This window comes from Pinus tabuliformis, chromosome X (genome assembly GCF_031772625.1).
Source record: "Pinus tabuliformis cultivar Carrire ecotype Pingquan chromosome X, CPIR1, whole genome shotgun sequence".
In the NCBI taxonomy this organism is placed as follows: Eukaryota; Viridiplantae; Streptophyta; class Pinopsida; order Pinales; family Pinaceae; genus Pinus; species Pinus tabuliformis.
The window spans coordinates 554,977,578-555,002,698 of record NC_142308.1 but is presented as its reverse complement, the minus strand read 5'-3'; the positions used below and the strand labels follow the sequence as shown (position 1 = coordinate 555,002,698).

Here is a 25,121-nt window from a genome sequence, read left to right as displayed (position 1 = left end):
TAGTGTGATCTCGGAAAATCAGAAACATTGAGGAAAATATTTAGTTTCCGGCTAAAGCTAACTTCAAGCCGCAAGGTTCGTTTTTGAAAATATTTAGTTTCCGGCTAAAGCTAACTTCGAGCCGCAAGGTTCGTTTTTTTTTGTATGTTCGTGTTGGGTTTTGTGTTTTTTGTTTTGTAGGGAAAAAGAGCTTTCTCAAAGCAAGCACGCAACCCAAAGCATCAACCCCCCCCCCCTCTCTCTCTCAAACTTTTTGTATAGCTCACTTGGTGCAAAGCTAATTTATGAGAGTAGAGGTCTTGAGTTCAAGTCTCCATTTTGTGGGGGCGGATTTTTCATTTCCGCACATTCCCGCACTTCGTCGGCGACTTCATCAAATTTTCTTCAAAAAGCCATAACTTCTTCATCCGGAAGCCGTTTTCAGAACCGTTTTTTTTGAAACAGCCTAATTTTTCTAGATCTTTCCATTGAAACACTTAGTTTCAGCATCTCTAGCTTCAGTTTTTTTTTAAATGGAAAGTCCATGCCAAGTCATTCTTGACAGCACCAACTACTTCCAATGGTGGTCCTACAATGTGGATTTACTTAGAAGTAAAGGTCTTTACAGAATAGCCACAGGCCAAGAGACCAAACTGAAAGATGAAGACAAGGCAGCTAAATGGGAAAATAGGCAAGACCAAGCACGTGGGTTGATAGGGATGTCTATTTCTCCAGATCTTAGATTCCATATTGCAGAACTTGATACTCCTGATGAAGCAATGAAACAGATTACTAAAGTCTTTGGAATTAAAAATGAACTTAAAGCCCATCAACTTGAAAATGAATTGCTTACATTGGACCCCAATAATTTTTCTTGCATTGAAGATTTTTTGTCCAAGTTCAAGACCCTTAGACTTCTCTTGGAAGGTGTTAAGGTTAAGAAAGAAGATAGTAGCCTTATCTACTCCATTCTTACTAAGTTGGGACCAGCTTATTCTGTGTTTGTTTCCACCCTCCATTCTACAAGAGAAGCCTTCATTTCTCAACGACAAACCTACAAGTCCCCTTCCTTTGATTCCTTTTGTGATTCTTTAATAAGAGAACAAGAAAAACTCTACAACTTGGTCTTCTTCATCTTGGAAACTCTTCTAAGAAAGCATTAGCCGCCCAACAGCAACCAAATCCAAAGAATCCTAAGAAGTTGTATCCTAAAAAGAATGGTCCTAAACCAAACAAGGGTCCTAAGCAATTTCAGCCTCAAAATGATAAGACAAATAAAAACAAAGGGAAGAAGACTGATAGACATTGCAACTTTTGTAATCGAGATGGCCACTTAGAATCCAAATGCTTTAAGAAGATGGAAGCCTTGGAAGCAGCAATGAAGAAGCATAACATCCATTTGGAGCAATCTTCAACTTCAACTTCATCTTCAGGAATGGCACTTTCTGCATGTGGTTGTCAAGCATCTCGGTCTGGTTATGCACTAAATGTATCTTCTTCTCATTCTCATGAGTGGCTCATTGATTCTGGAGCTTCTTATCACATGCCCAAAAACAAAGCCATGTTTTCTTCTTTAAATGATTGTAACACCAAAAATATATATGTTGGTGATGATAGATCTCTTAGTGTTGTAGGGACTGGAACTGTTCATCTAGAGAATGGCCAGTTTAATGATGTATTATGTGTTCCAACCTTATCGTGCAACCTTCTATCTGTATATCAGATAACCCATTCAGGTGAAGGTAAAATCGTTGAATTTTCACCTCACGATGTTGTAATTAAGGACCTAAGAGATCCTAGACAGATTTTAGCTACTGGCATTGCTGATGATTCTACAAGGTTGTATAAGTTTCACAACTTTGGGTCATCAAATCTTCCCTCAGTATTTGTTGCTCATAATGATGAAGTGAGCAAACTTTGGCATGAGCGATTTGGTCACTTAAACTATCGCTCTCTTCAGAATCTATGTAAAGAAAATATGGTGACAGGTCTTCCAATGGTATCTTGCAGAGATGGTGTTTGTTCCGGATGTGTACTCGGAAAACATCATCGAGACAGTTTTGAAAAACGTGCCTCTTGGCACGCCTCAGCCCCTTTACAGCTTGTGCATAGTGATTTATGTGGTCCACTTCCAGTTGCTTCATTCTCTGGCTACAAGTATTTCTTAACTTTCATTAATGATTTCTCCCGACGCACTTGGGTATACTTCTTAAAACTCAAGAGTGAAGTATTTAACATGTTCTTGGCCTTTAAGGCCTTTGTTGAAAAACAATCTGGACATCAAATTCTTAAGCTAAGATCTGATAATGGCGGAGAATATGTTAAAAACACATTCATCAACTTTTGCACTGAGAATGGAATTCAAATGCAACATACTGTTCCATATACTCCACAACAAAATGGTGTAGCTGAAAGGAAGAATCGCACCTTAAAGGAAATGGCTAATTGTATGCTTCAATCTAAAGGACTTAGTCTTAATTATTGGGCAGAAGCAATTAACTGTGCAAATTACATAATAAATCGCACTCCTACTAAGGTTTTAAAAAATATCACTCCAGAAGAAGCATGGAGCTCAATCAAACCAGATGTAAGTCACTTTCGTGTTTTTGGAAGTGAAGCATGGGCCCATATTCCAGATGAGAAACATAAAGCTTTAGAACCTAAGAGTGAAAAATGTATTTTTGTTGGATATTCTGAAGATGTCAAAGGATATAGATTTATTCCACTTAAGTCCAAAAATGTTATCATTAGAAGAGATGTAAAGTTTGCTAAAAATATATCGGCCTGCGAGCCTAGTTCGGCGGATGTGCCACCTCTCCCTATCTCTTCTACTTTTGAAAATATTTCTTCTTCAGATGATGAAAGCAAGGATGAAACTGCTCCCCCACCTTCTCAGGATCCTCCTTTAGCTCCTCAGCTTCCAAAATGGGTCAGTGCTACTCGGGATGCAGCAAGTGATCTTGCCGATGATCCTACAGATCAGCGACGTACACGTTCTCAGTTCGATAGAGCCTCTTCTTTACTGGCTCAAGCTTCAGTGAATTATGATCCTGACACCTTTGCAGAAGCTTCAGGGCATCCAGATTGGGAAGCAGCTATGAATGAAGAATATCATTCATTATTGGCAAATGATACATGGGATCTTGTTCCTATACCAAAGGGACGAAAACTTGTTAGATGCAAATGGGTTTACAGAACCAAGTATGGACCAGATGGGAAAGTTGATAAACATAAAGCTCGTCTTGTTGCTAAGGGTTTTTCACAAGTTGAAGGCATTGACTATACTGAAACCTTCTCCCCTGTTGCCAAAATGAACTCTATCCGCCTTGTTCTTTCCCTTGCTGCCTCTTTCAAATGGGAAGTCCATCAAATGGATGTTAAATCCGCCTTCTTGCATGGGGACTTGCATGAAGAAATCTATATGGAACAACCTATTGGCTTTATACAAATAGACTCCAGCCTTGTAGGTCAACTTAAGAAATCTCTTTATGGTCTCAAGCAAGCTCCTCGAGCTTGGTATGCCAAAATGGATAACTTTCTTTTAGAAAATGGCTTTTCTAGGTGTCATTCTGACAATACTGTCTACACCAAGAAAGTGGGCAAGTCTCTTATCATTCTTGTTCTTTATGTTGATGATCTTATCCTGACTAGTAGTGATCCCAACCTTATAAACCATGTGAAGTCTAGCCTTAAAAGGAAGTTTGAAATGACAGACTTAGGACACTTACATTATTTTCTTGGTCTTCAAATCTTGCAATCCAAGGATGGTATTTCCCTTTCCCAATCCAAGTATGCCTGTGATATTCTACGCCATTTTCACATGGAAGACTGTAAGCCAGCCCCTTCTCCCTTTCAGTCTAGAGTCAAACTTTCAGTCACTTGTACTTCTCCTGAAGTTGATGCTACCTTATACCGTCAACTTGTAGGAAAACTTTTGTATCTAACCCATACTCGTCCTGACCTTTCCTTTGCTGTTGGCCTTGTTGCTCGGTTTATGCAAAACCCACGTGAAAGTCATTGGAAAGCAGCTAAAAGAATACTTCGTTATGTTCGAGGTACAGTTCAGTTTGGGATTCATTACAGTGCCGAAGCAACTCCTCTATTGGTTGGTTTCAGTGATTCTGATTGGGCTGGTGACCCTGATGATCGGAAGTCTATTGCAGGTTATGTGTTCACTCTTGGTTCAGGACCTATTACATGGGCTTGCAAGAAACAAGGTGCCATTTCTCTTTCTTCAGCAGAAGCAGAGTATCGTGGTGCCGTAGAAGCTAGTAAGGAAGCCTTGTGGCTTCGTCAGATCCTGTCAAAGTTTGGCTTTCAGCAGCAGCATCCGACTACACTTTGGTGTGATAATCAAAGTGCCATTCAACTATGCAAAGATCCATTCCAACATCAGCGCAGCAAACACATTGAACTGCACATGCACTTCATCAGAAAGCTCATTCATGACCATGTTCTTGAAGTGCAATATTGTTCAACAGATGATCAAGTTGCAGACATCTTTACAAAGGCTCTCACAGAGGCGAAGTTCACTAAACTTCGATTTATGGTTGGAGTTCAGGAAGTTGTCACTAAGGGGGGATAGGCTCTAGTGCCTCCTTCCTTCTCCTATTGTGTCATATTTGTAAATCCTTCAATCCTATCCCAAGTTGTTTTTAAGGGGGGATGTTAGGATATTCCGACACATAGGAAATAGTTAAGTACAACTTGGTCTAGTATAGAGTTAGGTAAAGTGTGTTTATTTACTATGTACATTTTGTAACTTACAATTCGACGGTCACGATATGGAGTGATCCGACGGTTCATTCTCTCCTCGGTATTACCGACACTTGATCCATGGCTTAACACCCGATTGGTCCATGATCTCTATTTAAAGAGCATGGAGGATCATTTGTAGGGTAATCCGTCTATGAGAGAAGCATATGTAAATTTTCATTCTTTTATTAATAAATTGCCTGAAGTGGTCGCGTTGGCTCAGGCCGTGGACTGTTTCCCTCTTTGAGGGTTTTAACCACATCAAAATACTGGTGTATTGATCTGCGATCTGTTTGTGAGCGGTGTCCTTTGGTGTTCTGTCTGAGGAACTTACCCTGTAAATTCCTATATCCAGTTGTACTCAGAATTTCACTGTTGCATAATAATAAAAACCCTCACTGCAGCAGCGGTTTTCCCACATTGGGTTTTTCCAGGGATAATTGTCCAAAAAGAACAGTGTCATTTTTATTGTGTATATGCTAGCATTTCTTAGTTGTTATTTTGGCTTCCGCGATTTATTTTATTTTGTGAAGAAATTGCAGTGTGATTAGTTCGATATTAATTAGAAAATTAATAGACTGAATTATCAGTTAGGAGAATCAATTCCAGTTGTTGCATTTCAAGGGAATTGTCACAAGTTTTGCCCTGGCCTCAAGCCTAATATCTATGTCTCTTGTCTTATGGTTTCATGGCTATTTTCTATGGATCTTTCATGGTTTAATGGTTGATATTTTCTTCTATATAACTACCTAACTAAGTAACCGGATTCGTCCAAATGGCCTGGCGAACCGGAATCCGGCGTGTCGGATACGATTCGGCCAAAAAACGTGTCCCAAAATAGGATTCGTCGAATCCTATCAGGATTCTTCGAATCCCAAACGTGTCCCGAATTTTGCCAATGTGTCCCGATTTTTGCCTGCGTGTCCCGATTCCCAGGATTTGTTTCGCTGAAAAGGGACTCCCTCGGGTTAAAAAAGGCCGCATTTCCTCATTTCAGTCACGTTGTTTATCATTTGGCTTGCATTGTTTGAGTTGTTTGCAAGTGGAGAAGGGTTTGGAGCAAGGAGCTAAGGGAGTAGAGTGTTCGGCAAGGAGATTCAAGCACCAAGTAAGTGCATTTCAGCTCCATTTTTTTGCATTTTTTATTCTATTATAGCAGTTTGTATATGATTTTTTGTTTACAAATTTGTGCATGTTTTGTTCATTTCTTTTACAGTATTCATGGCTCAATCAAAGGCAGTAGTTAGGGGGCAAAGGAAGGGCAAGAATGTCTCCATTGGAGATGCCCCTCCTCCCCCAATATCATCAGAGTCTACTGCAAGTAATGTTGATGGAAGAGGAGGACCTAAAGACAACACTGATAAATATCGATTGTGGAAATATGTCAAAAGAGAGGATGGGACAAGCACCAAGGGAAAGGGAGGAGACAATGTGCAATGGAGATGCAACTTTTGTCACATTTCTTTCAAAAGCACATATTACCATGTGAAAGCACATTTGTTGGCTTTACCGGGTTGTGGGATTGGAGCTTGTAAAGCTGTTTATTTACAAAAGAGAAAAGAATTGGAAAAGGAATCCACTGTTGGTATGGAAAATGTGGCTTCAAAATCAAGAAAACCCAAGAATGAAGACCCCCTTCCATTTTTGAGGAAAGCCACCACCAAATTTCCATTTGAGAGTTCTACTTCTACCAGGGGACAAGCAGCAAAAAGAAGAGCACTTGGTCCAATGGACAAGATTTTCCAAAAAGAGAGACGAGAAGAGCTTGATCTCACCATTGCCTTCTTCTTCTATCAAAACTTCATATCATTTAATGTTGCACGCTCACCTCTATTTATTGAGATGTGCCGAGCTCTAACTCAAGGGGCTCCAGCAGGGTGTGTGCCCCCTGGATCAGAGAAGCTGAGAACCACATTGTTGACGAAGGCAAAAAAAGAGGTGCAAAAAATGCTTGAGCGTATTGTAGCATCATGGCCAACATTAAGGGTTAGCATTGTTTCTGATGGATGGACAGATCCAGCACGACACCCAATCATCAACTTCATGGTGTCTTCCTTGAGTGGTCTAGTTTTCATGAAAGCAGTGGATACACTTGGAGAATACAAGGATGCATAATTTATTGGTGAGTTATTTATTAAAGTTATTGAAGATGTAGGTGTTGATTCTTGTATGCAAATCATTACAGATAATGCACCTGTTTGCAAGGCTGCTAGCATGATTGTGGAAGTTAAATATCCACAAGTGTTTTGGACACCTTGCATTGTCCATTCATTGAACTTAGCACTAAAATCCATTGCTTCTGATGTGCTTTGGATTAGAAGCATTATTGAGGATGCTAGACATATTCGTAACTTTGTGCAAAATCATACAAATGCCCTCACTATCTACAAGGAGTACACCAATCTATCATTGTTGAAGATTGTTGATACACGGTTTGCCTCTTCATTCATGATGTTGAAGAGGTTGAGGGAGGTCAAGATCGCTCTTAGGTCCATGGTTATTTCTGAGTTTTGGTCTTTTTGGAGAAAGACGAATCAGGTAGCCTCTAAAAGAGTGAAGGACACAGTGCTAGATGATGCTTGGTGGGAGAGGGTAGAACTAATTATTCGGATGATGGACCCTATCATTTCTTTGCTTCAATTTGCAGATACAGACCAACCCATCCTACGAGAGGTTTATGAGAGATGGGATTCCATGATTGAGTCTGTGAGGAGCATTATTCTACAGAGTGAGTGCCCCGAGTATGAGACATCACCAGAGGCCTTCTGTGATACTATACAGAATATTCTTGTCAGCAGATGGGACAAGAATTGTACACCTTTACATTGTTTGGCTCACTCATTGAACCCCAAATACTACAACCATGAGTGGCTGAATGGTGGACCTTCCTGCAGATTCCCTCCTCACATGGATGGTGAAATCTCACAGGGGAGGAAAGAGGCATTCAGGCGGATTTTCAGGATATTGCATTGCTTGATGAGGTGGAGGATGCCTTTGCAAAGTTTTCCACTGGCAGTGGTTGATTTGGAGGTTATGATGTGATTAGAGACAAGGGGGCTAAGAAGCCCTATTCTTGGTGGGCAAATCATAGGGCAACAAGCCCTCCTCTTCAGCAGTTAGCCATGAGGCTCCTCTCTCATGTGACTTCATCCTCTTGTTGCAAGAGGAATTGGAGCACATATGGGAATTTGTATAGTGTGAAGAAGAGCAGGCTTGAGCAATCCAGGGCAGAGACAATGGTGTATGTGCACACCAACCTTCGTCTTATTTACAGGCAAAGGGAAGAGTGGTTGAGGGGAAAGACGGATGTCTTTCCTAATGATATGGGTGTGGACACCAATGTTGAGTTGGCATTGGCCAACATGGACCTCAATGATCCAGTGCTAGAGCCTGTTAGGTTTGATGACTTAGAGGGGTCATCCTCCACAGCAGCAGATGCAGAGGCGACTATGGATACAGGGGGCAGGAGGATGCAGAGGAGTGCAGTGGGGACCATGATGATGAGGGTATTGATGTTGATTCTGATGCTGATGATGAGGATTGATGCCTTGAGGCTTGTATACCTGTAGTTGTTTTATATTTTCTATTTCTATTTGCCATTGGCATTGCACCACCACTACCTATGTAACACATTTTGATTTGATGACTTAATGAGAAAACTATAGTTGTCAGTGTGTTTATCTTACTATCTTGTAGTTGTAAGTTGTCTTTCAGTTATGAATTATGAATCATGATTTATGTGACCACTGACATGTATTTGAATTTTGTATGTACTATGCATGCTATAGATGAAGATCTATGTTTGAAATCAATAAATTTGTATCATTAATTAAAATTTGTGTAAGAAATATCTAATTTTTAATATATATATATATATATATATATATATATATATATATATATATATTTAATAAAATAATATATAACGAATCCTACGTGTCCTGTTCCGGGGGGTCAATGTGTCCAAATCCGATACTACGAATCCCGAATCCTACGAATCCCGAATCCCTGTGTCAAGTGACTTAGCTACTTAATGATTTTGAATGAATGTTATGTGAATATGTAATTATTATAGATGTACAGCACACCCACCTGGGTCTACGTATTATAGCATAACATAAATAATTACTAAGAGGAATAGATATAAAAATAACCAGCAACAACCATAAACACATAAACACAAATGTTTATCCGGGAAAACCCCAAATCTGGGGAAAAACCCAACCTAATAAAATCTTATTAGCATTGGCCAAAACCCTGGCCAATCCAACCAAGTAAGCCTTCACCGCTCACCTCCACGTCTCTTACATTACAATGAAGTCCTTCCAGCCTTTTATAAGTTCCATTACATATAATACCACGGGCAGAATATTATGGGTGCACAATACCATGTGCCCCAAAACCATCACTGTTTAACCTGGTCAACTTTGACTCTATCCCGAGTCAAGTTTATCTAACAATTCCCCCCTTAAACTTGACTTGGGGTTCCTTGACTAACTCCAACCAAACCTACTAAATGAGACAATCCCGCTCACTCTAGCCCTTACCCCCCTCAGAGTTTTTACCCGAGGTATTGTTAACCCGACATCCCCCTATCACCTAGGTCTAACCCTTACCGGTGATTACCCAGGGGTACACATGCCTTACCAGGTCTTACAGTAGTATGCCCATTTACATGCAATAATTTTGACTTCATTAAAAAATAAAATTGTTTATTGCTGTTGCGATTCTGACCCATCCTCTCTCAATTGCAGGCATCCTTGTTTCGTTTCTTTGCTACTTCTTGCCAAGTTTAACTGCCTTTAATTTCTGAGATGAGTCCTTGAAACCCTCGCCTGGGGTGACTTCACCAGGAGGGTTGGCTTCTCCGACGGCTTCGAGGGAGCCGATCCCCCTCTCCGCCAAACAAGGAACAAAACGCAACCAATCAAGACGGCCAGAGATGTAGTCAAGAGCATCAACAGTTGCGAATTTTCCCTCAAACCGACAGCCGACCCCATCATCGCCCCTAGATCCCCCCTTGCCATTTACGAAAAGAGTCAAAACATAGTCAAGCCGAGATATCTCCAGCAAGCTCTTACCCAGGCCCTGGGCGCCGCTCTCCACGGTGTTCGAATTAGCCTGCATTCGGAAGGATCAAGAAAACCACGGAAAGATGACAAGAAACAGGATCTCTCTCGGATATTCGAACCTGTAACCAGCTTCAACGACCTGCGAGTATCTCGTCACCGAAGCCCCGTACCTCAGACCTAACCTGCCTCCAATGCGTTATCGACGTCTCATGCCAGACTCTCAGTAGTCGATATTGAGATCCACACCAGATCTTACCAGCTCTAGCTCCTTCACAACGAGAACCAGTGCTTCCTCCGCCGCCTGTGACTCCGGATTTGTCAACGCACTTCAATCCATAGTCTGTTGTAGAATCTCAGACCTTGTCACTTGATCCATGGCCTTAACCATTACTACTCGCTGCCATCGACTAGCAGGCCATTTAGGGGAAACCTCGCTCTAAACTTGAGATCTACACCATATTTGATTTTATGGAAGCGCGCAACCACTGAATCTACATCTTCAAACATCAGATGTGACAGATCTAATCAAATCACTCTCTTTCCACAATGTTTCAACATCATGAACGATATTGGCTAATAAAACGATCCACGATCTTGCAAGGAAACTGGCTCTGATACCAATTGTTAAGAAATTTACATAAACACAAATGTTTATGTGTTTATGTGTTGTTGCTGGTTATTTTTATATTTATTCCTCTCAGTAATTATTTATGTTATGTTGTAAATTTCTTAACATCCCGAATCCCTGTGTCAGGTGACTTAGCTACTTAATGATTTTGAACGAATGTTATGTGAATATGTAATTATTATAGATGTACAACGCACCCAACTGGGTCTACCTATCACAAATTTTGGAACTATATCAACTAACTACGGTCACAGTATTTGCATATGCCTATGGGCATCTACAGCATGTAATTTTCAACAAGATTATGGAAATTACGAATTTTCTCCTCGGGAAAAAAAAAAGAATGAATGTTATCTGGAATTAATGATAACTGATCATTGGAAATAGTTATCACGTAGAAGAAAATTTGTTTATAGCATGTGCCCTAGAAAATCAACATGGAATCAAGATTCAAGACTGGAGAGTTGGAGAGAAGTCATGAAAATGGGCATCCGAATTTACTCTTGTTTTTGGGCCAAATTTCGGTGGTTTATTCTTGTTTTTGGACTAAGATTCTAGAGAGGTCGAAGGTCTGTGTTTTGTGGCAAGGTTATCTGATTCATGCGAGCTTATATTTAGCACTTGTCTCTGTAACATGCAAGCTTATTGTGGCTCATATTCCTTTATTTTTGTGAGCCTCTTGTGTCATGTATTTCGCTATGAAATTCATGCAGTCCCGAGGCACCTTAACACTATAGTTGATCTCTGTGGTATGTGAGCTCTTGTGACATGCGAGAACTTGTGGTATGTAGGCCTATTCTCTAGGTTATGAAAGCTCCTAAGACACTTCCTCTTTGCGGTCCTGTGACTCAATGGAATGATCTAAAGGCAATAAACTAGTCCAATCTCCTTCCTAACTCTGTGGTGTAATTCAAGTTCAATATGATATGAGGAATATGATCTGAGTCCCTATCTTTTGTAATGACAAGCTATGGAATAGGTTGGAGATTTTGAAACCTATTGCTAGACTAAAGCCGAAGTTTGTGTTTCATCTCTGTGGAAATCCAAGTTTGTTATTGGTGTGACGAGTTTTGATGATAAAAAGGTCAAGCTCCTTGTATGAAAAAGATCTCATTCTCAAATGAAAAATTTGTACTCAAGTGCAAGTCTTGTAGGCATTTCTACTCCATTATGTGAGCTTCTCTGTGGAGGCAAATTACATGAAGTCTAAAGCATTCATTCTCTATGAAAGGTTGTGGACTTAAGGCATCTGATCTCTCTTTGTGGTTTGTTCCTCGTGTTCATGCGAAGACTTGTACCTCTTGTTTATGCATACAAAGGGTTTGTAGCCTGTACCTCTTGTTTATGCATCTAAAGGGTCTGTAGCCCTGGATATTCATGTGAAGCTTTGTATCAATGTTGCACGAAGCAGGGACGAAATGGGAACGTTTTTTGGAAGTAGGGATGCGAAAACGTCATTTTCCAAAAATCTAGGAAGTGAAGCGTCTGCTATATATATATTTTTTTTGCATTTATATTCAAAACAAACATCCCAAATACCAAATTAGTTGTAAAAGACATGAAAACACGCATATTTTTGCATAAATCAAGATAGATATGGCATCCATGATTCCATTGTAGTTACTAGTATGTACATCAATGATTAATTATTCGAGCATCAACCATCTATTTTCTAGCAATTACAAACATACATCAGATTTTTAAGCATATTATAAAACATAAAACATTTAAGCATATTATAAAACATAAAACATAGAGCATATTATGATTTATCTAGCAAGTGAGCAACTGTCAACATTTGTCATGTCCAAAATTCAAATAATAATGTTTACAAAATAGGTCACTTGGTCACCGCCAAGACAAAAAGGTTCAAATTCACAAGCCTACAAGTCTAATGATTAATCTACGACAAAAGTAGTAAATTGTGAATATATCTACTAATCTCTCCTCCTTCCACCACGAAGAGAATGTGGCGGCGGACCTCCCCGTGGTGGCAATGAAGAAGATGGTGCCTATGGAAGTTGTGGCACTGAAACTGATGAAGACGAACCCCCTGTTGTTGGTGTTGAACCATGGAACCTAGGAACCAAGGGACTAGACGGGGGTGGCATCTCAACTCGATCATCATCATCCTGGAATCGCTCAAAAAATTCATACAAAAAAACCACTAGTTAACAAAAAAAAAATTTAAAACATGAATTAGAGAAATGTTTTGTAAGCAAAATTCATACCACAATGGACATACCTGGATAAGAGCATCCTCTAATTCCTCTAATCACAACACTCCATCCTCCAAATTGGGCTCCTCTAGATTCTTGTCCCAAATCTTAAGGTCTTTATTAGTCTTTGCATCATCACAGTAATGGGACAACAATCGCAAGTTGTAATGAACATAAACCAAGCTCTCTACCCGGTCTAAACTCAACCTATTCCTTTTAACACTATGGATGAAAGAATAAGAGCTCCAACACCTCTCTACAGAAGAAGTGTTTACCACCTATGATAGCACCCGCAATGCCAAAGTCTGTAGAAGTGGAGTAGCCCCTCCATGAATGTTCCACCACTCAAGAGAAGAAAAAGTCTCTCGATCTCTAATTACATGCATGCTCCCAAATGGACCAGTGTTAAGTGTATAGTTGCTCAACTGTCTCCGTACTATGGCAGCCTCCTCCTCATCAGGGACTAATTTACTCAATGCAATCATATATGTTTTGTGAACCTCTTGATCTTGGTGTGGTTTTCTCCTACTTCCCCCCCCCAAGTGCTGGTGTTGAAGGCCATGATGGATCATAGTATTTAGGTGTCAAAACATATGCTAATGCATGCAATGGAACATTTAGCATTTCCCATCGGTTTTCCACCTCTACATGAATATAATTGTACAAGGTGAAATCTCTAGGCTCAACAATGTCTTTAATCTGCCCCAACATGATATCCATTTGCTCATACACCTCCCCAGTTATTGGTCGATCTGAATCTCCAAACTTGATCATGTAATAAATTGGTTTGGTGAATTGCAAAACATATTTAACCTGTGACCAAAAGTACATGTCAAGAATAGTGTCCTTGGCTACATTAGCACCATCTCTATCAGTGTTAATTTCATCCCATGTTTCAGCGCACACCATATTAGTTAAAGCTTGCCTCACCTTCACTAGCCACCTAAAGGTGAGGTAATAACTAGCAAATCTTGTCTTTGCAAGTTTAAGCAACTGCAACTTGGATTAAGTGCCATAGAAGTAGTTTACCCTTGTATGCCCTGTGATGAATTTAATGAGTTGCTTCCCTCTCCTATAAAGCTCATTAATCCACCCACATTCTTTATGTTTCACAATATCATGTATCAAAAGGTTCAATGTGTGAACCAGGCACCCAGACCAAAAGATGTGTGGATGAGTATACTCAATAACTTTTCATGTTGCCTTACAATTTGCTGCATTATCTATGATCACTTGAACCACATTATTCGGACCAACATCTTTGATTGATTGCAATAGGAGATCTGCAATGTTTTGGGAAGATGCAATAATGGAGGAGGAGTCATGACATGTAATAAATACTGCACCACTAGCAGAAACACCAAGAACATTTATCAAATGTTGGTTTCTAATATTTGTCCACCCATTTGATACAATGGATACCCCACAGTCTACCCACCCATTTGTAAAATGTGTCAAAGCTCTTTGAACCTTTGCTTTTTCTCTTTCTAATAACATTGTTCTAACTTTCTCATAGTTGGGGGACTTGTATCCTTTTGGGGCTTCATTGATGGCCTTTACCATTTCATGCCAATGAATGGTACACCGCAAGCACAAAGAAATCAGACTATCTTTCAATCCACATCATCCCTCCCAGCAACATTCAGGAAATCCCCTATTGTTCTTTTACCTCCAGAGCTTCCAAAAGTACCATGAGGAGATGAGCTACCAAATCTAGAGGTTGCACTTGATTCAAAATGAGTTTTTTGTTTTTCGCTTTTTTGTTGTGCAACCTCCTCTATTTGAATGTATTTTCTTCTTTGTCCAGCTGAAATGTTTGGGCAAATTTGTATCCCCGTAGCACCCTTTCTGTCATCACTGTCCATCACTCCACAAAGATGCCTCTTCACACAGGTATATGAACCACTAAATGGTTTTTCTCCATGACAACCATGAGGGCACAAAAATTTGTAGCTTCCACCACCCTTTCCCCCTTCAAGTTTGATCACATAGTTCCACAAGGGTGTTAATGCAGCTTTCCCCTCTAGTGTTTCAGTATTCCCTTTAGGTTCAACTTCATCCCCTTCCTCTTCAAACCCTTCCTCCTCATCATACATTGGGTCACTCATATTGGGACCACTATCCTCTTGTGCTTTTTCCCTTCTATTCCTACTCCCCCTTACCATCATTAAAACCAAAAGTGGAATGATACATAGAAGACAAAAGAACACCATCTTGGAATATGGATATAGGTGGTGGACAACCTACAATTAAATGAGCAAGTAGAAAGAATGGGAAAGAGTAGGAGAGGGAGGAGAAAAATACAAAACAAAATGTCAAAAAAATAAGAGAGTTTGGGGTTTGCACTTACCTCTTTAGCTCTTGTAGATGGAAGTCCTCCAAGCTCCTACTCCAAGCTCCTCCTCCTTCTCCTACCTCCTCCTCCTTAACTCCTCCAAGCTCTCATCTCTTCTCCTCTCTTCTCCTCTCCTCTCCTCTCTTCTCTTCTCCAAGCTCTCATAAACTCAATGTGAGAAAATGAGAGATGAATGGGGGGTTAAATCCCTTCATTCCTCACCCTAACCCAAGGTGGACCCACCCCAACCTTAAAAAATAACAAAAATTTAAAAAAATATATAAAAAACAGCGCTTATTTTTGGCACGTGGCGGAAGCCCGACGGAATTGGTTGCGATCCATACAGATCGAACCCCGAAGCAGCGCGCATCATACAGCCAAACCGTCGTACGAATCGCGTTTCGGCCACATGCTTCCGAAAATGGCAGGAAGCGTGTTTATCAACCCGAAACGCATTTCGGACAGCGATTCCCCCATGCATCCGTACAGATCGCGGATCGGGGTTTTGATCTGGGGTGGGGGGGGTACGTTTTCTGCAACACTGGTCTATATCACATGTCTATACAAGCTTTGTAGCTCCTTTGTGTGAGATTTGTGGCACCTTGTCACTATGCAATGATGCGAAGTGTGTAGAGAAGAGATCCAAGGCTTGTCAAGGTCTGCAAATCAATCTGAGTTTCATGTGATCTCTGTGGCATCAAATTTTTCGATGAATTCTATGAGGCATTTGAGCTCTCTGTGGCATCTGATTTTCCTCCATGATAAATCTGAACTTTCTAAGTGATCCAAACTATCCAAGCATGAGTGTTCGAGCCTCTATAAAAGGATCATTGATCCAATGTTAAAGAAGCAATCCAAGATGCATAAGTTTGAAGTTTGTTCAAGATAGTATATGGTGACATTTGAGATCATCTCTATGTCCAATAATTTGAGCTCTTCTTTGTGGCTCAAGATAGTGAAAGACTCAAATCTATGGTGTTCTGATACTATTTAAAAAGAAGGATGAATTATAAATATGAGCATCAAGTTACTGAGACTATAAATATGATCTTATCCCTGTCTATGAAAGGATTCAAGAGACACTTCTCTATACATAAACAAAGGACATCATACCCTGAAAGAGGTCAGCGCAATTGATTTGAAGCAGACTCTCATAAGTCCAAGGATTCATGACAGTATTATCTGGAAAATCTATTATACAATTTTTTTTAAACAATGTTCCTCTATCGCTCAGCATCTCATTAATGGACAATCAAGTTGCATGTGAAATAATTTGTGATTGAATCAAGTTTAGAAAATTTCAAGGTCTGTTAAGTTTTAAGGATGACACCTGTCTTATGTCTCTCTTAAATGTTGGCATGAATATTTGACGTGAATGATGAAATTTGTTGCAAAGGCAACTCAGTTGTTAATTTGTTATTATGGTAAAAGAGTTTCTTGATTTGAAGAAAGTGGCTTTGAATGTTGGAAATATTAGCAAGAATGTCAAGAGCAAGACTAGCATATCATGACCCTAAAGTCGAATCAAATTATTGCTAAAGAATGGAATTTTGGATGAGTTTGCAAATCTAGGGTTTAAAGTTTGAATGTCTGACCAGTTTCTTGAAATTTTTTGGTTTGCAAAACCCTAGTAAGGATTTGATCACAAATGCCCTATGGTTTGTGGACAAAACCCTAGGTCTAATAGTGAGAATGATGAAGTTGGGAAAAGTATGCAAGAATGAGTTTGTAAATCCCTAGACTAAGCTTGAAGAAATTTTAGGGTTTAGAATCGAAACAATTATGAATTAATTGCTTATGCTTGAAAGAAGAAACTCTAGCTACTAGAAGATTTGACATCTTGATAATGAGGTTAATGTGCAGGATGGATGTAAGAAGGCTAAAGTTTAAGAGGGAATTGTCATGTTCTCAAAAGATAAGTATCTTGTACTTCTCTTATGTTTTTTAATCATTACTGACATTGGATTATTTATGATTTGTAAACCCTAAGTAGGGTTTGGAGAAGAAAACCTAGGGCTTATATCCTAAATCTGACTATGTGGAATTTTTTATGATGACATGGACTCCTAGATGATGATATGAACTCCTTGATAATGATGTGGACATGGAATCCTTGATAATGTGGACTCCTTGATGATATAGACTCCTTGATGATGTGGATTTCTTTATGATGATATGGACGAAATTAACTCCTTGATGAGTTGAACGAGTGTAATGTCCCCAAATCAAAAAAATTTGGAACAAGCGCTTCATATAAAACTATCATGCATTTTACAAAAGATTGCCATGTAAAACCAGAACCATAAATCTATAAATTGCTCAAAATCTCATTAAAAGATCACAACACGAGGAACAATGAGAAATGGAGCAACCAAATCCAATTTTATTATATATACATAGATGCAAATACAATAGCTAGGAATGACCCTCCAATCTCCAAACTAAAATAGAAAAACAATCACTACACCTATGGATTCTGAATGAATCCACCAAGGGGAGATGGGTGCTCGCCCTAGGGCTACCAATGGAGTAGAGAACCAGGTCCTCAACCTCTCATACAAGAAACAATATAAAAAACCAAGATGTTATCCAATGGTATCCTCCTCCTCTTTTAAAGATTTGATGGACTCCTCTAGAACCTTCTATTTTATTATTATTTTAATCATGGAGCACTTTTCCCTCTTTTATTTCAATTAAAATATTCTTTTTAATGCGGGAAAGGGGTAAATTGGCCACCATGTCTCCTTAGGTCATTGAAACTCATATCTAACCATCCCATCCTGTAGATCTTCTCGTTTCAGTTCCAACAAGCTATTACACTGAGGTGTTCCATCAATTAATCTCCCCGGAATGCCACCTCGAGCATAATTAATTAAGTTATGCCCAATAATAACGTTGATTTTTGAAAGTTGTCGGAATGCGACGGAACGAAAGGCAAATTGTGCGGATGATGGAATATGCCAAGCGAATGCCATCAAATCCCATAAAAACTCCATCGGAAACCCTGATGACATAAACATGCTCCACTAACCTGGCCATCTCATGCCCTGGAAATCCACTCTGGTTGTACTATGAAGAAGAATAAAAATGGGGACATGACAGTCCTCCCACCCCAAGATTGCTTGCCCTCAAGCAATCCAAATCTGTGGACCGATCTGGTGGCCCAACGCAACTGAGACCCAATGCCCGAATCCCATGGGAACCACTGGTCCGCGTCATGCCTCCAAGCTATCGAAACATAACTGGATCCTTCAATACCTAGATCCCATGTCCATCTCTGACTCAACCTGCTACTAGTAGATCCACCTGGATCCCAATGTCACCAAGAAGGAGCATCAATGCTCCACGGCCCCTGTTGTGCTATAACTCCGGTTGTGGATGTTGCTCCATCCACCACGTACCAACTCATCACCTCTCTCCAATCCAACCCTTGGCATAGACCAAGGTCAATCCCATCATGTTGATGTCGTGTTGAAATACTGATGAGTGGCCAGCCCACATCCTGCTGCCAACTGAAGCATGTGATATCCCTCACCTCTGAGGGCTCCTGCAATACAATGCTCCTGACTAAAAATGATACTCCATCAAAAGGATACCAGCTCATGATCTCTCGCCAATCCAATGCATGGACACCTGTGCGAGGGATACGTCTGCTATGCTGAAATTGGTCCATGCTCAACTCTTGATGCTCTACCTGGACAATCAAAACATGTCCAAGAAATCCTGCCTCTCTCCCTCTAATGGGAAAAAGTGGACAAACTATGTTGCAAGCCCCGTCTATGTACTCCTGGAGAGGGTTGCTGCCTGAAAATGTTGTAGCTTGTCTGGCTGCCACTACATTTGTTTGCACCTCATCAATGGGTAAACCCAAAGATGGATGCACTGCCACCTCCCTCAACTGATAGGAAGCTCCACGCTCCTCCAGTCCACCAATCTCTTGCCAAACTGTCCTATCATACTCCAGCATCACTTGAGGACAAGTGCCAGCGAGTACCGTCACCTTGCCAGTTGTCTGTACCTTTGCCCGTTCTTGATCAACGACTGGCCCCAAGGGTGGTTTCTTGTCCTCCATCATCACGGGTTTGATATGAACCTCCAACTGGCCCTCCCTAGAAGGCTCACCATGCATACTGCGCACATCCTCCTCCTCAGCTGACTCATGATCCACCATATGCTACTCATGTTGAATCACCATTGGTGACTCAGCATCTTGAATGTCTCTCCTAGGACCCAATGACTGCTCATCATATGAATCTAGCCTGCTGTCAACGACTCTACATGAGTCATGCTCCTTTATATGCTCTCTATGTTGAATCATCAGTCACTCATCTACTCCCTAAACTCCTTCCCTCATGGGAACAATCAGTTGCTTCTCATACTCCTCTACTACACATGGATGCATATCTGGGCTACTGTCATCAACCCCACATCACTGTTTGTGCTCCTCTAAGGTATCATCGTATGAACCCATGGACTTGTCCAACGAAGAGTCGTCATCATGATAGACATAAAGAATATCTTCCTGCTCTACTGTTGTCATCTCCTCGGTGTCACTCAAGAATGAGTGGTTAGGTCCCCAAGGTCCTTTGCAGATGAAGCAAAGTCCCTTCCTCCTCATCTCATTCTTGTTGCATGAACCCCCAAACCTGAGTTGCTCCTCCCTGGTCAACTGTCTCCTGAACAACCCAATGTTCTGCTCAACCAACCTCTCAGCTAGATCATAAGCAGTAGGTGAGACCAACTGCTCTCTCCTCCAAACAAACAACAATCGAGACTGCAACTCCCGACAGATGGCATCACGACCTCTCATACATGAGGACAAGATGGACTGCATGTGTGCTATGACTCTGTCAGGATGATGTTTCCTAATGCTGAAGAAGCATTGGAACATCTGCAAGATCAAACCATCACACTCTAGATCAAACATGACTTCATAAGTCCTAGTCACAGCCATAACTTCTAAAATCTCAAGCTTCTTCCCAAATGTAGGACCCGCACTGTTGTCTAAGTCCTGAAAAGTATCCACTATCAGCTTGAAAACTCTCCTCATAACATCATCATTGTAAGGAGCTCTAGGGGCGGTTAGTCTCATGATGTGACTGAGACAAGATGCAACTGGGATTCTAACCCCTTCACAAGGTTCTTCCAAGAACTTGGGTTGTATGAGAGCAAGCATAGCTGGTTTTAGAGCCCAAATTAGTTTCTTCCCTTCTAAATGGCTCACTTTGGAAAGGAGTGCATCTAGTTCATCAAGTTTGAAAAGGATTTTCCATGTGACCCTCATGCATTTTAAATCCATCCCAAGTGCAAGGATTATGTATCCTATTTCCTGCCCTTTCTGTAAATCTTTTGGCAGTTCTTGCTGGATAATGGCATAGATTCCCTTTGAGAAGGATCTACCGTTTGCTGCTGGTGGTTTATTACAGGAGTTTATAAAAGTTTGATCCATGTTTTGGCCCTATGATGACAAGAATATCTGTGATAATGATGCCACTGTTTGTTGAATTTCTCAGTGGAGTGTTTTAGCAAACAGTTTCATGATAAACTGTTGCAGGTATATGCTGGATAGTCTTATTTTCTCAGTAGATTAATGTCTCAAAATGTGATTCACAACCTCATAAACACAAACTGAGCATAAAATGTACCTCTTCTATGCCACATCAATTCACAATTATGGAGCATGGATTTCTTTTACATTCAACACAATACAAATACAAATAGCAGAGGTAAACTTATAAATAAATACACAGCATAACCTGGAATGGGAGAGCGAGTTGGTTAATCCACTGTGCACAATCAGACTTCAGATTTTGGCAGTATTAAGGCTCCAGCATATATATATTTGTTTTCGGCAGTGGTTTCAGGGGTTCTATGCTCTACACAGCTCAGGAATTAATGCCTTAGAGACTGATATCTCCAAGCTGGTGTCCACTGCTACAGTATTAGAACTCTAGCACTCTTGTAATAAACTTCTGACTTCTTAGCACCAGAGAATTGTCTATCCTTCATAGGCAGAAGTTATGACTCTGCCCACTACTCTATCACCAAAAGAGACTAGATGTGAAATCTGAAGCAACTCTGCCTTGCAGACAAGTTGTTATTGTAGGGACTGAGCTACCACGGAACAAGGTTGGATACTGAAGCCCCCCACTAATGAATACCCTGCAATACTTAATTCATCAACACAAGTTCTGAGCAACAAGATTCTTACAGCAATATTTTGCATCAACACAATTATTGGCATGAATGGTCAACGCTCTGTAAATCAGTCCTCATAACTCTGCCCGGACAGATAACAAGTGCACACATCAGCTTGCAGCATCTACAACACTCTCCGCACTTCGGTGGACAAACATTTTGGAACCCCCGACTTTCTGCTAGTGATAAGCACGATCCTGGTTAGGCGGTCTTTGATGCGGCCCTCTTTACTGATGTAATTCAATTTCTTACACAAACAAACACCAGCTGATAGAACTTGATTTGAAGATGCTTTGAAACCAACTTGTCCTCTATGGATAAGCTGCAACCAACTCAACTTCTTGAAATAGGCTCCTCCTTTTCTAGAGTTGGCACCACTAGCAAGTGCTACTCGATCCCTTTGAAATGATAAGCCTACTATTAATTCTGGAACATGTGATCAGTGGCTCCTTGGCCTACTGTGAAATTTCCTCTTGGAAAAGTGCCAAAATAGCTCTGAGTTTTTCTGAGTTTGATGGAATTTTTCACTGAGGAGTTTAGTCAAACACTTTGATGACAGATAGCTGTAAGTATATTTTAATGAGTTTTACTCCTATTTGAGATTCACCGTGAGAGTATAATGCCTCCAGAAACCTCTCAATCAGCAATATAATATATTCAACGATTTCACCATTAATTTAAATCACCACTGAGCACATTACATTAGTCACTGGGAATAGTTTACTCATTGGAAACAACTCAGAAAATACTAGCCATGCATTTCTACTGATTTCTGAACTTACAAATAAGAGTTTACAGTGCAGAATAAGAACCTGGAATCTGCCGCAGCTCTCTAATCATATCAGCACTGTCCCCAAAGAAATGTAGTGGATATACAGGGATTTGTCACAGTTGCCTTCTGTGCTGACTCGTTCCACTGAAGCAGAAAATTTCCCACTGTACCCACGCTCAGGAGGACAAGAAATGTGGTCCACATATGACTGATATCGACTTCCCTGTAGACAAATATTACGCCCAGCAAGCAGAAATGTCCCACAACCTTTATACCGTGATGGTGGTTGAGTCTTGCAAGCCCAGAACTCGACTATTGCAAGTGTACGTGTCCAACATCAAATCTGGAAATGACTGTGGCGGTTTGATGTCTTCAGCAGCAGAACCCGCCCAGAATTGTGGACTGGAAACACACTCTCCGAAAAAAATCCGTACTCCAAATGTTGATAATCCACAAGAAATTATGTTTCCAATAGTCACTGATTTGGCACTTGGATTTGCCCAGGAGTGCTGAGGAATTCGGCCACACAATGCTGTTCCAGAATAATGATAGGTGCAGCGGCTAAAGAACGCGAACCTCACAGACTAACTTCCACGTTGGTCAAGCAACCAAAATCGGCTTGGAACTTTAATTTTTTCAATGCGAGCATTCTAAAGATTTGAACTTTGATAAACAATTGTTCACGGCCACCTGCGAAATAATAATTCAACTTGGTAAAATTTGTTGGTAAAATTTGTTGGCTCCTTCACTCTTTAACGACAATCACAATGATATAATCAAAGTCGCTTCAAAAATATATTCCGCGTTCAAATAATACTGCATCCAACAATAGAGTTGGCCTTCGAATATATTTTGCGGCCCCCACTTCAAATAATGTGCCACGGCTTCATACGATAACTCGGTCCCTTCAAATAAATCAACTTTGATGAAAACCCGCACGCTGAGCCGCCGAGATGGATGCTCTAATACCGCTGTAATGTCTCCAAATCAGAATTTCCTGGAACGAGCGTTTCATATAAAATTATCATGCATTTTGCACCAGATTCGCATGTAAAATCAAAATCATAATCTATAAAATATACCAAATCTCATTAAAATATATGAGGAACAATGAAAAATGCAGCCACCAAAATTCAATTTTATTATATATAGATAAATGTCAATACAATAGCTGGGAATGACTCTATGGTGTCCAAACTGAAATAGAAAAATAATCACTACAACTGTGAATTCTGAATGAATGCACTAAGGAGAGATGGGTGATCGTCCAATCTCTCTATATCACTCAAGGGTTTTCGTCTTGGGGCTACCAATGGAATAGAGAACCAAGTCTTCAACCTCTCATACAAGAAACAATATCAAAAACCAAAGATGTTATCCAAGGGTTTCCTCCTCCTCTTTTAAAGATTTGATGGACCCCTCTAGAACCTTCTATTTTATTATTATTTTAATCATGGAGCAATTTTCCCTCTTTTATTTCAATTAAAATATTCTTTTAATGCATGAAAGGGGTAAATTGGCCACCATGTCTCCTTAGGTCACTGAAACTCATATCTAACCATCCCATCCTATAGATCTTCTTGTTTTGATTCCAACAAACTATTACACTGAGATGTTTCATCAATTAATCTCCCTGGAATGCCACCTCGATCATAATTAATTAAGTTATGCCTAATAATAACGTTGATTTTTGAAAGTTGTCGGGATGCGACAGAACGAAAGGCAAATTGTGCGGATGATGGAATACACCGAGCGAATATCATCAAATCCCATAAAAACTCCTCAAAACTCCATTGAGACCCCTGATAACATAAACCTACTCCGCTGACTTGGCTATCTCCTGCCCTGGAAATCCACTCTGGTTGTACTATGAAGAAGAATAAAAATGGGAGCATGACAACAAGGTTGACTAGAGCCAAGAAGACTAAGATCAAGAGGGAGCTAACATATTCTCAAGAGATAAGTACTTTCTTGATTGTTTCTATTGTTGTTTCATTATGAGTCTCTTGTCCTTGTATATCTTGCTTGGTTGTATTTGTTCTTCCATGGCCTCCTAGCAAGGATTGCAGGTACATAATAAAGACTAGCATGGTGTGGCAATCGTTGTAAATAAATGGAAGAACTATTGGAGCATGTTTTGATCTATGACAAAAAGAAGTCAGTTGTGACTTCCAAGATGAAGTTGGCTAGATGTCTTGAAGAATGATGTTGATCCAAATCTGTTGAAGATAAGCCCATGATTTTTCTATGTATTGGTGATATGTTTCTAACACGGATTGAGGCCTTCTTTGCCCAGTGTAAGAGGGAGATGATTGAATAATTGCAAGATTAAAAGTATGGCACGAGCCTAGTGAAGTCTCTGTTGAGGTTGTATGGATTATGAGTCCATGGTCACTTGCTTGAGGAAAAATTGAAGAAGCTTCGAGACTCTGCTCTTGATTTGATGAATCCTTTTGATTGGCTTGTTGAACCACAATTAATGAAACTGCTAACTCTATCTGGATTGGATGTATTCTAGAAGACATGGATGGTCCTATTGCATATAGCATGATTGAAGCTGGAAATGTAGCGGATTTGTGAAGTTGGTTGTTGATATATTTGATCTTCTGCTAGATTCGACTATGGAACACTTTTATTTTGATGAGCAGGCTTATATTTGCTTATATGAGAAACCACTTATTGTTTGTTGGATTCAACTATGGCACACATTTCTACTGATGAGTTGGTCATTGATATTTGCTTCTATGAGAAGACACTTGTTATTTGTTGGATTCGACCATGATTGTTGATGTTTGCTTATGTGAGAAGCTCCATCTGAAGTTGAATGAATAGTTGGATGTTGTCTGCTGGAAAGTTTGATAAAATGATGAAATCCACCATGGCTACTTTTTTGTTGTTGAGCTAGTTGTTGATGTGCGAAGACTATAATAGTTGAGAATCCCTTTAGAGAGGGAGCATTGATTGATAGCATCATGAATCATCCTTCGGCTATGTGCTGGGAGGCCTATGGATTGGTCGAGAAGATTGCCACTCCCTTAGGCCGGTGGACCAGGAGGGTAGTGAGTCTAGTTGGGGAGTTTGGTTATGAGGCCTCGAGTGATCCCTCAGGTTTTTACCAGAAGACCAGTTTGGTCGGGGACACTAATTTTATGATCTCTCTCTT

At 40.2% G+C, this 25,121-nt stretch overlaps 1 protein-coding gene across 7 annotated transcripts in view; it reads right to left on the bottom strand.

Moving 5' to 3' along the window:
- LOC149141213 (EKC/KEOPS complex subunit tprkb-like protein) overlaps positions 1 to 23,001 on the bottom strand; it is a 173,777-nt gene extending 150,776 nt beyond the window's left edge. For 2 of the 7 annotated variants that reach the window (XM_089446570.1, XM_089446573.1), the window contains exon 1: positions 21,999 to 23,001. The gene's annotated coding sequence lies outside the window, so the exon portion shown is untranslated. The other 5 variants (XM_089446568.1, XM_089446565.1, XM_089446567.1 and 2 more) reach the window with 4 other exon arrangements.
- Between the last annotated feature and the right edge of the window lie 2,120 nt (positions 23,002 to 25,121).